This window comes from Crocodylus siamensis, chromosome 1, assembly GCF_052110815.1.
Source record: "Crocodylus siamensis isolate JL-2025a chromosome 1, ASM5211081v1, whole genome shotgun sequence".
Taxonomy (NCBI): Eukaryota; Metazoa; Chordata; order Crocodylia; family Crocodylidae; genus Crocodylus; species Crocodylus siamensis.
This window is the reverse complement of record NC_143395.1, coordinates 426,908,878-426,921,787: the sequence shown is the minus strand read 5'-3', so window position 1 is coordinate 426,921,787 and position 12,910 is coordinate 426,908,878. Positions and strand designations below refer to the sequence as shown.

The 12,910-nt window shown below is 57.6% G+C and overlaps 1 long non-coding RNA gene across 1 annotated transcript; it reads left to right on the top strand.

Annotated features, from left to right (window-relative positions):
• Positions 1–2,476: 2,476 nt before the first annotated feature.
• LOC149875787 (uncharacterized) lies at positions 2,477–8,849 on the top strand. The gene is made up of 3 exons (XR_016440045.1): positions 2,477–3,115; positions 3,701–3,781; positions 7,802–8,849. It is a non-coding gene; the product is annotated as an uncharacterized LOC149875787 (long non-coding RNA).
• The last annotated feature ends 4,061 nt before the right edge of the window (positions 8,850–12,910 follow it).

Genomic DNA, 12,910 nt, shown 5'->3' with positions numbered 1-12,910 from the left:
GATTCCCGTGAATACGAGCCCCCGGGAAGGGGCTGGAGCAGCTTGGCCAGGGAAGAGCAGAGGTCAAGAAAGCAAGCGCTGTGCTCGGCGGCTATAGGAAGCGGATGGAGAATGGGGCAGAAGATGCATCCACCCACTGCAGGGGTCCTCCCAGTAACCCCAAAAGAAAATAGGAGAAACAAACAGCAGGGTTCAGAGATGTGTGGCAGGGACGACTGGAGGCCTGACAGGACCGTGAGACTGGAAGATTGTCTGGGAAGTGGGGGCAAGAAGGGACATGGCAGAAGGCAACCAAGGATGAGGGTCAGGAACGCCAGTTGTGCCGACCAAGGGCACAGTCACTAGATCCTGGGAGGGAGACCCGTTTAATGCCAGACAGTCTCATCGGGTGCAATTCAGGACGCGGCTCTTGACCTACAAGGCCCTAAGTGGCCTGGGCCCGATGTACGTAGGGACCACCTTCCCCCCAGTGCCCTACCTCAATCCCTAAGGTCAGCCAAGAGCAACTGCTTGCAACCCGCACCCGTGCACCCGGTCTGCTTGGGGTGATGGTCCCTGCAGCACCCCGCAGCCCTGGAGCTCCCTCCCGCTTGCAGCTCTGGGAGCCGGAGCCGGGACGTCTCCTGGAGCGCTGCACGCTCTGCATTTGGGCAGGCATCTAGCAAGCAAGGCCAAGCTGGAGCCCGGTTTGGGGACCTTTTGTTAACACGAGGCTGTATCTTATTTATCACTGAATCCTCTTCTATGGGCTATTTTGCTTTTTATTGGAAGCCTTTTTGGGGAAGGCTGGTCTGTAAATCCAATAAAGATCTCATCTGGGCCCAGAGCAGAGCAGGACCAGAGAAAAAAATAACCCAGACCCAGTGTTTGAACGGGGGATGAGACCGGCCACAGCAACCACAGCAAACGCTTGCGACGCGAGGCACCGTGTGCAGACACGTCCAGGCTCGCGGGTGCTAAGAGGAGACTGTCCCATGCGTGGCCGCAGCGGGGTCTCTTGCACGTCTGGCTGACACCGGCGCCCAGGCGCTGCGGACCGCGGGGCTGAGTCTCTCTGACAACTCTTATGTTCACGAGACCCCTGCTCTGGTGTCTGCCCCGGGGCCTCCAAGTCACCGGAGCCCCCCGTGCCCCCTCCCAAAGCAGCCAGGGGAGCTCGTGGCCGTCCCCTGGTCCTGGCTCACTGCTGTGCTGTCACGTCACATCTGCCAGCCAACGATTACCTCTTTTGGGCTGGGACCTGGCCTTGTAATCAGCACGCCGTGCACTTTGGGGCACGGCGAAATAAGTCATTAATTAATAATAATAATTAATGCTGCATTCCCCCGACTTAACACGACAGAGCTGCAGGGGAAGCCCGCTCCCTCTCTCCCTCACACGCCTGCTCCTTTTGCCAGCCTGTGCACGCACACCGGTGTTTCTGAGCAAGAGGGAAATGGAGGATTGCTGCGTGTGGGCTCGCGAGCGGCTACGCACTGCGGCTGAGCTGTGCAGGGGGAGCCCCGAGTCCACGGGGCTTGCAGCTGCTTTGGTGCCCTGCCACAGCTCCCACAAACAAGGCCATGGGGCTTGCTGCGTGCCACGCGCAGGGGCCTCCCGTGCCCCTTGCAGCCCACATGCCGCAGGCTGGCCAGCCCCGGTCTCGAGCAGGCCTGGGGGTCAAGCCGAGCTCTCAGGGAGCCCAAGTCCCCCAGCAACGGGCCGTGTCTCGGCAGGACGCAGCTGGAGCCGTAGGGAGCCGAGGCCCACGCCTGTCAGAGCTTCCAGTCCCGCTGTTTCAGCTCGTCCCCGGTCCAGCGCTCCCCAGGCGTGCGGCGGGCGCGACGGGATCCGATCTGCTGCGGCCCCGAAGCAAGCGCTCGGCGTGCCTGGAGCAGACTGAAAACAATGGAGGAGACCTGCCGGGAGGGAGAAGCGGCAGCTGCCGGTCGCCAGGGCATGCGCTGCCGTAGCAAGATCATTACCGGATAACAGGGCAGCCCGGGGCGTAGTAAGCAACTGGGAAAGTACGTGGCACCGCAGACTGGCTGTGGAAAGGGCCTGGCAGGAGCAGTGGTGAGATCCCCCTGGCTTGCGAGGCTCGTGCGTTTCCACAGGGGAGAGCGAGGGGTGGGCCATCCGTGCCCTGACAGCGGCGGGGCCCATCGGGCCCGTTCAAGACCACGTCCCAGCGGTGCCACGCGCCTCGCTCACGAGCCACGCAGCCAGGAGGGCAGATGCCTGCTCTCACGTGCCGATGGTGACACATCCTTGCTGACTGCCCCGGGCACCGGAGGCTATAAGAGGTTGTTAATAGCTGCTCCGGAGACCCCAGGCAGACCCGTGTCCCCGCTGCAGAGGAAGGCAAACCGGCCCCCAGTATGCACCAGTCTGAGCAGAGGGGAAACCCCTGCCTGCTCCCGGTGCAGTGTTGGTCTGAGCATCCCCTGGACCAGGGCAGGCGCGACCTCTTTCAGTGAGGAGTTTGCTACTTCATTCACATATTGATCATGTACCCAGCACGTTGGGTTTATTTTTTTGAACTATTTAAACCTTTTTTTTTTAACATTTAATAGGTAGAGACATTGTCCATTTGTCACTTGTTTGCTGAGCGTCACCTTTGCTAGACACAACGAGGATATTTCTTCCTCTTTAAGGTTCTTCAGCAACATTTGGCCGGACACACATTAGGTTTGAAGACACTAAATGTTGCGTTTCCCTGCCAGCCATTATTTAATGTGCGCCATCTGGGAATTAACACTTTTCTGGCATTTTTAACTAAGCCGAAGCTTGCACTTCGACCCCGAGGGAGGGGCAGACCTCGTTGCTGGAGTGGGGAACTTTATTGCACGGGTTTCTTTTGAGGCTACTACGAAGCGTTGCCCAGTGCTAACAAGAGACAGCAGAGCGACAGCCCGAGCAGGCGGCAGCGAGCGAGAGAAGAGCTGTATCAAGGGCATCGTGTGCTGGCGGTATCCTTGCTCAGAAGGGCAGAGACCGCGCTGGGGGCTGATTCCTGTTAGCAGAAATCGTTTCTTTTGCAGCAATACCCAGAGGTGCCAGCGAGAAGCTGGGAAGGGTGCAAAGGCCTGGGAAGAGCCAAGAGCCAGCCCAGGCCACAGGTAGGGATGCACAGGTAAGCCCAGGTTACAGATAGGGGTGTACAGGTAACCATAACAGACTCCCCAGGTGGGGAGGGACCCAGCGGGCATCTGGTCTGAGCCCTGCCTGAAGCAAAAATGCTGGGGCTGGGGCTGAGGCCCTCTGAAGGTCCCATCTGCTCCAACCCCCTGCTTGAGGCAGACTCAAACCCTGTCTGACCGAGCCCGGGCAAGGGTCTAACCTGCTCTCCAGGTGGCTGCAAACACCCGTCTTGCACAAAGACCAGGCCAAAGCCTGAAACACCAACCCCTGTCCTCACCTGCCCCAGGTACAGCCAGGACCGTGGGCCAGGACAGGAGGTAACCCGCACCCAAGAGACCCAGCCAGGAAGAGACTCTGCATCGCTGCCAGCGACGGGCTCCTCCCGGCGCATAGTCATCTGTTGGAAATCATGAACAATGCGTTTCTTCTTAGCATGATTAGAAATGTGGTTTGCATCGTGCTTAATTCAGAGGGAAATTGGAATGAAGGTTTTTAAAAAAATGTACCAAAACAGCCATTTACATTTGATTTTTATTAGTGAATTAAAACCCACCTTCTTTCCTCACGTATCCACCAGATCCACACGGATCCTAACAGCTAAGGAGGATAGTTGGGGAAGCGCTGAGGACCCAGAGGGGAAGGGAATCAGATGTCGAAGGTGAGTGGTTGCTCCTTAAGGAGACGATCCTCCATGCCCAAAGGGAGGTAATCCCAACAAGGGTCAAAGGGAGCAGGAGGGCACATAAACCCCCATGGCTCACTAAGAGCATCCGGGAATGTCTCCTTGCTAAAAGGGAGGCATATACCCAATGGAGAGATGGGGTCATCACCAAGAAGGACTATGTTACAGTCACCCGAGGATGTAGGGGGGCAGTCAGGAGGGCCAAGGCAGAGTTGGAGATAGGACTAGCTTCCCGGATTAAGGACAATAAGAAGTCCTTCTTCAAATACATAGGGGGTAAAAAGAGGGTCCCGGGTAATGTGGGGCCCCTGCAGGACACGATGGGCAACTTAGTCATCACGCCAGATGACAAAGCTAACATATTTAACGATTTCTTTGCCTCTGTCTTCCTAAGTAGGGACCAGTTCAGCCACCTCCCTGCTGGGCCCCCCTCGGGCCCCGGGAGAGACACGCCTGGGCCAGGGGTTAGCGAGGAGTTAGTTAGGGTACTTCTGGAGAGGCTGGACGTGTTCAAGTCCGCTGGTCCGGACGATCTTCACCCTAGGGCTCTACAGGAACTGGCCGAGGTCATTGCGGGACCCCTGGCGCGGCTCTATGAGCACTCGTGGTGCTCTGGTGAGGTGCCGGAGGACTGGAAGAGGGCCAATGTGGTCCCTATCTTCAAAAAGGGAAAAAAAGAGGACCCGGGAAATTACAGGCCAGTTAGTCTGACCTCAATCCCGGGTAAGCTCTTTGAAAAAATTATCCTGGCACACATCCAGGAGGGCCTTGCGGGGGAATGCATGCTCAGGGGCAACCAACATGGGTTTATCAGTGGCAGGTCTTGTCAGACCAACCTGGTGGCCTTTTACGATCAGGTCACCAAATCATTAGACGCAGGGGTTGCTGTGGATGTAGTCTTTCTGGACTTCCTGAAGGCTTTCGACACTGTCTCTCACCCTGTCCTCATCAAAAAGCTGGGAGACTGTGGTGTCGATGCCCACACGGTCAAATGGGTCGCCAACTGGTTGGAGGGCCGCACCCAGAGGGTGGTAGTGGATGGGTTCTTCTCGACCTGGAAGGACGTGGGCAGTGGGGTTCCGCAGGGCTCGGTCCTCGGGCCCGCACTGTTCAACATCTTCATCAGTGACTTGGATGAGGGGGTAGAAAGCACCCTGTTCAAGTTTGCTGATGACACTAAGATGTGGGGGGATGTGGGTGCACTAGAAGGGTGCAATAGGCTACAAGCTGACCTTGACAGGTTGCAACGGTGGGCGGATGAGAATAGGATGGGGTTTAACACTGATAAGTGCAAGGTGTTGCACATGGGGAGGAAGAACCGGCACCACACTTACAGGTTGGGGAACTCCCCTCTTGCCAGCACGGAGACGGAAAAGGATCTTGGAGTCGTCATTGACTCCACGATGAACATGGGCCGGCAGTGTGGGGAGGCAGTCAAGAAGGCCAACCGTACCCTGTCATGCATCCACAGATGCATCTCGAGCAGGTCCAGGGAGGTGATCCTCCCCCTCTATGCGGCACTGGGCAGGCCGCAGCTGGAGTACTGCGTCCAGTTCTGGGCGCCGCACTTCAAGAGGGACGTGGACAATATGGAAAGAGTTCAGAGGAGGGCCACTCGTATGATCAGGGGTCAGCAGGGCAGGCCTTATGAGGAGAGGCTACGGGACCTGAACCTGTTTAGCCTCCACAAGAGAAGGCTAAGGGGGGACCTTGTGGCCTGCTACAAACTGGTCAGGGGGGATCAGCAGGTATTGGGGGAGTCCCTGTTCCCCCGTGCGCTGCCAGGAGTGACCAGGAATAACGGTCACAAACTGGCGGAGGGTAAGTTTAGATTAGATATTAGGAGGCGCTACTTCACAGTCAGGGCGGCTAGTGCCTGGAACCAGCTTCCAGGGGAAGTGGTGCAGGCTCCTAGCCTGGGGATTTTTAAAAGGAAGTTAGATGAGCACCTTGCCGGGGTCATCTGACCCCGGTGCTCTTTCCTGCTAAGGCAGGGGGTCGGACTAGATGATCTACCTAGGTCCCTTCCGACTCTAGCTACTATGAAACTATGAAACTAGGTTTTCCAGCCCGTGTAGCGCACAAAGGAATTCTTCTTCATGGCAAGGGAATTGCATGTTCCCGGTTTCAAGGTTTGTTGGGATTTTAGAGCTAGTAGATCTCATCCTAGTTCTCATTGGCTGGAAGAGGAAGACGCGCTTGCCTGCCTCTCCCATGCCAGATGAGTTACTCGGTTTGGAAGGAGCTTGTTGCTGAACCAAACTATCTGATGTAGTCAGATGAAGAAACACCCCCTACACCTGCAGAAGCAGCTCCTCCAGTCAAAGCACCGATGCAGCACTGCAAACATGCAGCCCCCAGGCCCCTGGCCAGTGATGTCTGTGAACGGCTCACTCACCTGGTGGTCTTCAAAACTTCCGCCACAAATGCATGCTGCTTCTTGTTATTTGTGTTTCATTTAAATCCAAATACATCCAGGCCTTAGTACAACTTTGTAACACTAATAAGTGTTATTCTCATAACAATACACATTTTTCTTAATATAAACATGTTCAAGTTATGAATACAAAGCTGTACTAAGGCCTGAATAATAATGTTATTAATAACAACACTATTCATAACATTATTCATTATATTTGTTTGGCCAATCTCATTTCCTTCTATGACCGGGTGACCTATCACCTGGACCAGGGAGAAGAGATTGATGTCATCTTGACTTCAAAAAAGCTTTTGATCTGGTATCCCATGATCACCTCTTGGCCAAACTGCCCAGTTGTGGCCTTGGCTCCACCACGATCCTCTGGCTGGGAAGTTGGCTCCGTGGTCGGACCCAGAGGGTTGTAATCGATGGCAGTCACTCATCGTGGTGCCCTGTGACCAGTGGGGTCCCTCAAGGCTCTGTCCTGGGACCCATCCTGTTCAACATCTTCATTAACGATGTGGATGTTGGAGTCAGGAGTGGACTGGCCAAGTTCACCGATGACACCAAACTTTGGGGCAAAGCATCCACGCCAGGTGAAAGGCGGGTAATCCAGGCTGACCTGGACAAGCTCAGCAAATGGGCGGACGAGAACCTCGTGGTGTTTAACACCGAAAAATGCAAGGCTCTCCACCTTGGGAGGAAAAACCTGCAGCATCCTTATAGGCTCGGCAGTGCTACGTTGGATAGCACTACAGAAGAAAGAGACTTGGGGGTCATCATTGACCACAAGATGAACATGAGCCTGCAATGCGATGCTGCGGCTAGTAAAGCGACCAAAATGCTGGCGTGCATCCATAGATGCTTCTCGAGCAAATCCCGGGACGTCATTCTCCCCTTGTACTCGGCCTTGGGGAGGCCGCAGCTGGAGTCCTGCGTCCAGTTTTGGGCTCCACAATTCAAAAAGGATGTGGAGAAGCTTGAGAGAGTCCAGAGGAGAGCCACGCACGTGATCAGAGGTCAGGAAAACAGATCTTACGATGACAGGCTGAGAGCCACGGGACTCTTTAGCCTGGAAAAGCGCAGGCTCAGGGGTGATCTGATGGCCACCTTTATCAGGGGTGACCACCAGGATCTGGGGGAACGTCTGTTCACCAGAGCACCCCAAGGGATGACGAGGTCGAACGGTCACAAACTCCTGCAAGACTGTTTCAGGCTGGACATAAGGAAGAATTTCTTTCCTGTCCGAGCCCCCAAGGTCTGGAACAGTCTGCCAGCGGAGGTGGTTCAAGCACCTACATTGAACACCTTCAAGAGTAAATTGGATGCTTATCTTGCTGGGATCCTATGACCCCAGCTGACTTCCTGCCCTTTGTCTCGGGATCTCCCGAGGTCCCTTCCAGCCCTAATGTCTATGAAATCTATGAAATATTATTAATTATATTCATAATTGTTGCTATTGTTATAACAACAACAAAACACATTTTTCTTATAACCATGTTAAAGCAGTAATAAAAAGCGTTCTGTTGCTGCTGTTGCTATTATTATACATATAATAATAAATATTATTATTATAGTATACCTGGAAAGGCAGCTTGCAATAACAGACAAGCAACACACAGGACACGAATCAACTGCAGAGTGGCAGACGGTCTCCGCCAGGGCCAGGGCTGCCCGTGACACGGCAGCACCAGCGCCTCCGGTCCGGCGGGAGCACAGTGCGAGGCCCTGGCGACACCGGAGGAGGAGGAGGAGGGAGAGGAGGCAGCTCCACGCTCTCCTCGCTCCGAACGGGCCGAAGGCGACAAGCCGTCCCGGAGGAGAAAGCGTCGCGTGATCGTCGTAGGCGACTCCGTCCTGAGCGGTACGGAGGCCCCATCTGTCGCCGGGACCCCCCGGAGCACGAGGTCTACAGCCGGCCCGGAGCAAAGAGTCAGGACGTGACGGGGATGATCCAGGCCGCGATCCAGCCACCGATTACTACCCCATGGTCCTGGTCCACGTGGGTGCCAACGATGCGGCCAGGAGGGGCCCTGATCGCCGGATGGCGGCCTGCCCCGCTCCGGGGCCTGCTGAGGGAGACGGGGGCGCCGGTGGTTTTCTCTTCCGTCCTACCAGCGAGGGGACGCGGAAGACGGCACGCGACGGGCATCGCAGAGACCGACTGGCGGCTTCGGGAACCGTGTCTCGAGGCGGGCTCCGGCTTCCCCGACCGCGGCGCGCACATCACGACGGGAGACACGCTCGGGTGGGACGGCTCCACCTTCCCCCCAGGGGTAAGCGCGTTTTCTTCAGGCTGGCGGATCTCCCCCGGCGGGCGGTCAACTAGGCTCGTCGGGGAAGGGGAAGGCGAGGGCGGAGGACGCCTTGGACCGCTAGACCAAGCAGCCCCCACGAGTGCAGCCCGGCCGAGACCGACGAGCGGCATATACCCCGGTAAGCGCCAGGGGCCAGGGCGATGCTGGGACTAGGGGGCCAGCGCACACATCCTCAGGGGGCCGCAAATGCCGCCACACAAACGCTCGTCGCATGGGCAACAAGCAGGAGGAGCTCCCCCTCCTGCCGGCTGACACCAGCCCGGACACAGCGGGGCTCACTGAGACGAGGTGGGATGAAACGCATGACTGGGCGGTGAATGTCAAGGGCTAGAGGCTGTACAGGAGGGACAGGATAGGAAAGAGGGGTGGGGCGTGGCGCTCTGCATTAAGGAGGAATACACATCCTCGTCAATTAGCAAGGAGCCAGGGGAGGGCACCCTGAAGTGCTTTGGGTTAGGGTACAAGGCAGTCGAGGGGAAAGGGACTTAACGGTGGGGTCGACTACAGACCCCCCGACCACGGGGAAGAGCTCGACCAGGAATGCTTCAGTCAGCTCCCGGAGGTCGTTAGGTCCAAGGACGTGGTCATCGTGGGGGACCTGCACTTCCCAGACATCTGCTGGGAGGAGCACACAGCCAGGTCTGACCGCTCACGTCGGTCCCTAGCCCGAATGCAGGACCTCCACCTAACCCAGGGGGTGCACGGCCCCACTGGGGAGACGCCTTGGGCCTGGTGCTGGCCACGGGTGATGACCGGGTGCGGGGGCTGCGGGGGCTCGACCCCCTGGGCGACAGCGATCATCGCCTGCTGGGAGTCACCATCCAGCGCAGGGTGGCAGAGGCCGGCAGCAAGGCAGCAGCCCTGGACTTCAGGAGGGCCGACTTCAATGAGCTAAGGAGGACAGTCGGGGAGGCGCTGAGGTCCCGGGGGGGAGGGGAGCCGGTGTCCAAGGTGAGTGGTTGCTCCTCAAGGAGACGATCCTCCAAGCCCAAAGGGAGGTAATCCCAATGAGGATCAAAGGGAGCAGGAGGGCGCAAAAGAAATCCCCAGGGAGGACTACACTGCGGTTGCTGGGGGCTGCAGGGGGGGTCAGGGAGGCCAAGGCGGAGATGGGACTGGGACTCGTGACCTGGATCAAGGACAAGAAGAAGTCATTTTTTAAATTCATAGTGGGCAAAAACAAGGTCCCGGGTAACCTGGGGCCCCTGCAGGACACGCTAGGAAATCTGGTCGTCATACCAGACGACAAAGCCAACATATTTAATGACTTCTTTGCCTCCATTTTCCTGAGCAGGGACCGGATCAGCCCCCACCGGCCCCCTCAGGCCCCCGGGGAGGCGCACCCAGGCCCCGGGTCAGGGAGGATCTAGTCAGAGAGCGTCTGGCGGGACTGGACGTGTTCAAATCAGCGGGTCCGGACGATCTCCACCCCCGAGTGCTGAGGGGACTGGCAGCGGTCATTGCGGGACCCCCAGCACGGCTGTACGAGCACTCTTGGGGCTCTGGTGTGGGGCCAGGGGACTGGATGAGGCCAACGTGGTTCCCATCTTCAAAAAGGGGAGGAAGGAGGACCCGGGGAACTACAGGCCCATCAGTCTTTCCTTGATCCTGGGCAAGCTTTTTGATAGAGTTATCCTGGTACATGTCCACGAGGGGCTGGGGGGAGATTATGCTGAGGGGCAACCAACACGGGCTCATTCGAGGCAGGTCCTGTCAAACCAACCTACGATCAGATCACCAGATCGTTAGACACAGGGGCAGCAGCGGACATCGTCTTCCTGGACTTCCAGAGGCCTTCAACACTGTCTCTCACCCCATTCTCATTAAGAAACTGGGGGGCTCTGGTGTTGACACCCACACAGTCAGATGGGTCACCAACTGGCTGGAGGGCCGCACCCAGACAGCAGTGGTGGACAGGTCATTTTCGACCTGGAGGGATGTGGGCAGTGGGGTCCCCCAGGGCTCGGTCCTTGGGCCCGCACTGTTCAACATCTTCATCAGTGACTTGGACGAGGGGGTAAAAAGCACCTGTTGAAATTTGCTGATGACACTAAGATGTGGGGGGACGTGGGCACACTGGAAGGATGCAACAGGCTACAATCAGACCTAGACAGGTTACAGGGGTGGGTGGATGAGAACAGGATGGGATTCAACACTGACAAGTGCAAGGTGCTGCACCCGGGGAGGAACAACTGGCACCATACCTACAGGCTGGGGAACTCCCTTCTTGTCAATGCAGAGGCAGAAAAGGATCTTGGGGTCATCACTGATGCCAAGATGAACACGGGCCGGCAGTGTGGGGACGTGGTCAGGAAGGCCAACTGCACCTTGTCCTGCATCCACAGATGCACCTCGAGCAGGTCCAGGGAGGTGATCCTCCCCCTCTATGCGGCACTGGTCAGGCCACAGCTGGAGTACTGCATCCAGTTCTGGGCGCCGCACTTCAAGGGGGATGTGGACAACACGGAGTGGGTCCAGAGGAGGCCACTCGCATGATCAGGGGACAACAGGGCAGGCCCTACGAGGAGAGGCGACGGGACCTGAACCTGTTCAGCCTCCACAAGAGAAGGCTGAGGGGGATCTTGTGGCCTGTTATAAACTAGTCAGGGGGGACCAGCAGGCACTGGGGGAGTCCCTGTTCCCCCGAGCACCGCCAGGAGTGACCAGGAATAACGGTCACAAGCTGGCAGAGGGGAGATTCAGACTAGACATCACGAGCGACTTCACGGTCAGGGCGGCTAGGATCGGGAACCAGCTTCCAAGAGAAGTGGTGCAGGCTCCTACCCTGGGGGGCTTTAAGAGGAGGTTAGATGAACACCTTGCTGGGGCCGTTTGACCCCAGTACTCTTTCCTGCCATGGCAGGGGTCAGACTAGATGATCTGCTCAGGTCTCTTCCGACCCTACCAACTATGAAACTATGAAACTGGAGACCCCCTCGTGAATGCCCTGTTTTAAACCTCACCCTCCCCACACCTGCCTGCACCCGCGAAAGCAAACCCTGCCGCCCACCCCAGCTGCGCTCCCAACCCCTGCTCACGTCTGGGCATGCAAAACCTCTCCCACTCGATGTGTTGGGGGGTTTGATCCTCCTCCAGAGGCGCTGGGTCAGGGTCCTGGTGGGATGGTCTTGCCCCCGCACTCAGGCTCAGCACGATGCTGCAGTGGGGCAGGAAGGGATTTCCGCCCAGCTCAGACTGGTCCAGACTGGGGAGTTTTGCCTTCCCCTGCAGCGGGGGTACGGCCTGGGTCTCTGCAGCATCATTAACAACGATTTACAGAAGGAGGATGTTCGTGGCTTTACCTATGGCAGAAGGGGGGCGATGTCTGGGGCTGTGTCAGGGCTGATGGTAGTTTTACAGAGAGTTTGGAGGATGGTTTGTCTGCGCTGGTTTGGACAGGGCTGATCCTGCTCAGACGGGTTGGACTGGATGTGCTCAGGCCGCCGCTGCTCTCCCAGCTGAGCCCCAGCATCCTGCTCTCGATCCGCAGGACGCGGCGTGCCCCCGCTCCCCCGAAGCCCCCCAGAGACCCCCAGCAGCCGCGGAGCCCCCCGCCGATCCCCAGCACAGGCGGAGGCAAACAGGGCCCGTGGTGGGAGGGGTTAACCCCTCACTGAGTGGGAGAAGGCTGCTGCGTGGAGCCGGGCCCAGGCCCCTACTTCGTCCAGCCCCCCGGGGAGCCACGCGACCGGAGCTGTGTGACCAGGCTGTGCAAACAGGCACTTGTCTGCAGGCGCGTGAGTTAGTGCAGAGTTCGTGCCGGAGGGCCCGAGACCCTGCCTGCGAACCCCCGGAGTAGACGGTCCCAGCCGTAGCCAGCCTACCAGAGGCATGACACGGATGGGCATGTGCCGCACCCCGAGGGATTTCCCCCCTGCTCAGACTGGTTGCACTGGGAGGGTTTGTCTTCACCTGCAGCACCCGTGAGCCATGTCCGGGGCCCTGTTACACCCCTCGTGCACATCCGCAGCAACTTTGTGCTTCTCCCCGAGCACAGAGAAGTCCCAAGCTGCATCTGCAGAACAAGCATGAAACGCACTGCAGTGCACACGCCCGTGGCTGCTCTTCCCACACTGGCGTTGGCCATGGTCTCAAGGACCCAATCAAGGGAGTCCTCTTCCACCAGCGCCTCAGTGGAAACCAGGCGAATCCCAATCCACAGCAATGGGAGAACGTCGGCAGCGCTTGGGCTGCCTTCGAGTCCAGCGTCATCAGCACCTGCGAAGAGACACCTGGATTTACTACTGGGGAACGTCAAGAATGGTTTGATGGGAAGGACCAGGAGATCCAAGAGTTGATTGCCCGCAAGCACGAGGCCTTTTGTGTTTTGCAGAATGACATTGACTCCAAGGAAAAGAAATGGAAGCT